Source organism: Tupaia chinensis, unplaced genomic scaffold (genome assembly GCF_000334495.1).
Source record: "Tupaia chinensis unplaced genomic scaffold, TupChi_1.0 Scaffold147869_1, whole genome shotgun sequence".
NCBI classification, from domain to species: Eukaryota; Metazoa; Chordata; class Mammalia; order Scandentia; family Tupaiidae; genus Tupaia; species Tupaia belangeri.
In genome coordinates, this window is record NW_006207719.1 from 788597 (window position 1) to 793144 (window position 4548).

Sequence of the window (4548 nt, forward strand, 5' to 3'; positions counted from 1 at the left end):
AATATCTTTAAAAGTCACTGAGTCACAATTTGTCTAGATCCACCTTACTTTGGGATCAATGAATGACCGCTTCCTACTATGTGTTTTCCAGAATTTCCCAATTGTAAATTGTGGCGATTATGAGGCTCGCCTGATTTGTTTCTCATCTTTTACACGTCAAAGTCCAGCAGTTGGCATGGTACTAGCAGATGGCATGGTAACTAAGGCACTAGACTCCCACATGGCTGGCCACGATTCCAATCCCAGACCCAGTGGCTTGCTTTCTCGCTTTTTCTCTATTTCTTTCTCTCTCTGTGTCTCTCTCTGGTGAACACATGTGCCCTATAGCAAATTTTTTAAAAATAATAATAAGTAAAATTAAATAAATAATTCTTCTTAAAAAAAGATCACTCAATCAAGGTAATTCAGAGGAAGGAAAGAAGAAAAAGAGGGAAAAATAGAAATAATAAATGAAAAGCAATTGGCTAATGATAGACTTAAACATAAGTTTTTCAATAATCACATTATATGTAAAAAGCCAGTTATTATTTCTACTTATGATATAGATTCCACAGCAAATTTTTATTATTCTTGCTCCAAACAATTTTGTTTAAGTTTAAATAATGAGAAAAATATCTTATACATTTACTTATGTAGTTTCCATTTTCAGAACTATTCATTTTTTGCTTACATCCAGATTGCCATCTGGTGTCATTTCCCTTTTATATGAAGAATTTCCCTTAACATTTCCTGCAGCATGCTGAAAGTGTTTTAAGTCATTTTCTTATTTAAGAGCTTGTTCCACTATCTTCTGGTTTGCAGTATTTCTTACATAAAATCTGCTGTCATTCTTATCTTTTTTTCCTCTGCAGGTACTTTGTCTTTATGTCAGACCACTTTTAAGATGTTGTTCCTTATCATTGGTCTTGACCAAATTAGTAATTATGTACCTTGGTGTGGCTTTTATTTTTCTTGCTCTTGCATTTTAAACTTCTTAAATTACATTCAATTTAAAAATTATCAGCCATTATTTTTTCAAGTATTTTCCTTCACTCACTCCTTCTTGCCTTTCAAGGCTACAATAACATGCACATTTGTGTCAAGTAATCCTACAAACTCTCTGGTATTAATTTTTATAAATTGTTTTTCCTTTGCAAATTTCATTTTTGACACTCTAATGTATCATCATGTTTACTGATCTTTTCTTCAGCAGTATCTAGTCCACTGTTAGAACCTCATCTGTATATTTATCCTCTCTGATATTCTGGTTTTCATCTCTAGAGTTTGATTTGGGTGTTCTCTTATCTTCAATGTCTCTAACCCTTTTTAAATGTCTCTATTCAGTTATATATTTTATTTTAATATCCTCATCTGCTAATTCAAACATATGTGTCAGTTCTGGGTTGGTTTTGATTGGCCAATTATTCTACTTGTATGGATCATCATTTTCTACTTCTCTAAATTCTTGGTCATTTTCTATTTGATGCCAAGTTTAACCTTAAATTTTACCTTTTTGTGTGCTGAATATTCTTGTATTTCTGCAACTATTTTTGAGCTTTGGTCTGGATTGCAGTTAAATCACTTTGAAAAAGCTTCATCCCTTTATTCCATCTTTAAAAAGGGGACCAAAGTAGTATTTAATCTGGGACAAATTTTTTTCCAACACTGAGAAAAGACCTCCTTTAGTACCACACCCAATGTCTCAGGACTGGGTGGTAGGAATAGGTAAATATCCCAACCCTGAGTTAGTGCCAGTCAGTATTCCCCCTTGTTCTTCTTGGATGCGTATTCCTTCACGTGCATGTGCCAGTCAATATTCTGTGAATACATGAGAGTGCCTTCCACAGATATCCAGAGATCAGTCTCTCCACAACTCTCTCCTCCATAGTATTTTGTCATATGAACCATAACCATTGTATTCTCCTAGGACTCTAAGTTCTGTCTCAGCTCAAAGTGTCTATTGAACCTCACCTTAGCTCCCCTTCCTGGGCCATGGCTTGAAAATTTTCTTTGGGCATTAAACTGGGGCAATCATCATACTTACTTTACTTTTTTCACATCATATAGGGCTCACCATCTTTCATTGCATGATATCCAGTATCTTTTCTTTTCTTTCTTTCTTTTTTTCTTTTGGAGAGAGAGATGTTTCCTAGAGGGCATGTGTACTCACCAGAGCAGCAGAGAAACAGAAAGTGATAAAGCATCCTGCAGGGAGATGGCCATATCGCAATCCCTTCTCCATTCTCTTCTGGAATTTTAGGCATACACACACATGCGCCCCACATGAGTTTCAGTGCAACAAGGTCCAGGACTCAAACTGTAGTCAGCCGTGTGGGAGTCCATATACCACTACACCATCTGCTGGTCCCAGTGTCCAGTATCTCGAAAAAAAATTTTTTTCATAATTTTTTCTGTTTTTTTAGTTGTTTCTGAAGGAAAGGTAAATCCCGTTCTCAAGTTTCCATCTTGGCTAAAAGTTCATTAAATCAGGATGGACTACTTTGAGTGGTCATTCTAGTATCAGAGTTCCCCTGTAAAACTGGCTGGGAAATTTATTGCAATTACATCACAGTTCAAATGCTCACTCTGACTTGCCCTACTTCCCTCGCCCCTTTCATATGTTGTTCCCTAATAAATCACCTACACACAAAGCTCTGAGTCTTTTAGACCAATTCTCAGAAACTAAAATGTATGACAGTCATTTAGGTGAAAAATATTGACATCAGGATCTTCTTGTTTGATCCATTACACAACATTAGATTCATAGTTTTTTAGTTGGGAAGTTCAGCAACAATCTAATTTAGTCCCTTCATTTTATAGTATAGGAATTTGAGAGCTTAGAGACTAAGCGACTATCTCAAAGGCAGATAATTTTGTTCTCTTGAAAAATTTACCTGTACTGATTTCATAAAATCTAATTACTTAAGCCAATTTTTAGAAAGAAATATATACAGATAACTGAAATATTTTTGCTCACCTTCCATCAAGTATAGTTTTCAATCTGATAAAACTATTCTTAATATAGTTTCCACTTCAGTCAAAATTTTATCTGTCCACCTTCTCAATTATATGATTTCTTTATTATTATTATTTATACATTCAATAGCTATACATCATTTAGATTGTAAAGAGATTTTACCTAGCTCATTTTCCCCTCTTTTAATAGGGTAATCATTTTACCCAGCATTATATATACCTCAATCCAGTTGAGAATACTATATATATCCTCATCAACAGATAATAAACCACATCTGTGTCCCATAAATATCTTGCCTCTCTATTTTTTCCCCAATTTTCCTTTCCTGTGCTTTTACTTTCCCACACTCTCCTTCCACTTTTTCTCTAGTGTCCATAACAATGTTTAATGTTTTATGTCCTCCAGCCTTTCAATCTCTACCATAGAGTGTGAACAATTGGTATATGTTAAGTGGAGACATACAATGTCTTTTATAGCCTGACTTGCTTCACTCAGCAGCAAATCTTCCATATTGATCCGCTTTCTATCAAATTCCAGGGCCTTGATGTTTTTCATGGCTGAATAATATTCCATGGAGTATATGTGCCACACTTTTTCAATCCATTCATCCATTTGTGGACATTTGGGTTGGTTCCATGTCTTAGAAATTGTGAATAATCCTGCAATAAATATAGTTGTGCAAACACCTTTCTGACTGAGCATTTTACTGTCATTTGGGTAGATACCCAGGAGTGGAACTGCTGGATCATATGGTAGTTCTATTTGAAGGTCTTTGAGGAACCTCCATATTGTTCTCCACAGTGGCTGGACCAATTTACATTCCCACCAACAATGTAGGAGTGTTTCCCTTTCACTACATCCCCTCCACACTTACCACTTTTTTTCTCTTAATCTTCACCATTCTTACTGGGGTTAGGTGGTATCTCATTGTGGTTTTGGTCTGCATCTCCCTTGTGATGAGGAATGTTGAGCATTTTTTCATTATGCTTTTTGACTGTATGTCTTCCTTAGAGAATTGTTTTATCAGCTCATTTTCCCATTTTTTAATTGGGTTAATAATTTTCTTCCTGGTAAGCTGCTTGAGTTCCCTGTGTAATCTGGTTATCAGTCCCTTATCTGAGGCACAGTTAACAAAAATTCTCTCCCATTTTGAGGATTGTCAATTCGCACTAATTACTGTGCCCTTTGCTGTGCAGAAACTTCTTAATCTGATGTAATATCACCTGTCTACTTTGGGGATTATTGCCTGTGCTTGGGGGTCTTACTTAAGAAGTCTTAGCCTATCCCAATGTCTCCCAGAGTTTCCCCAGTGTTTTCCACCAGTAGTTTTATAGTTTGTGGTCTTAGGTTTAGATCTTTGATCCACTTTGAGTTGATTTTTGTTAATGGTGACAGATAGGGTTTCAGATTCATCTTTGTGCAGGTGGATACCCAGGTTTTCCAGCACCATTTATTAAAGAGGCTTTCTTTTTTCCACTGGATTGACTAACACCCTTTGTCAAAGATGAGTTGGTTATATGTTTTGGGGCTTATTTCTGGGGTCTCTACTCTGTTCCATTGGTCCTCATGTCTGGTTTTGGGCCAACACCATG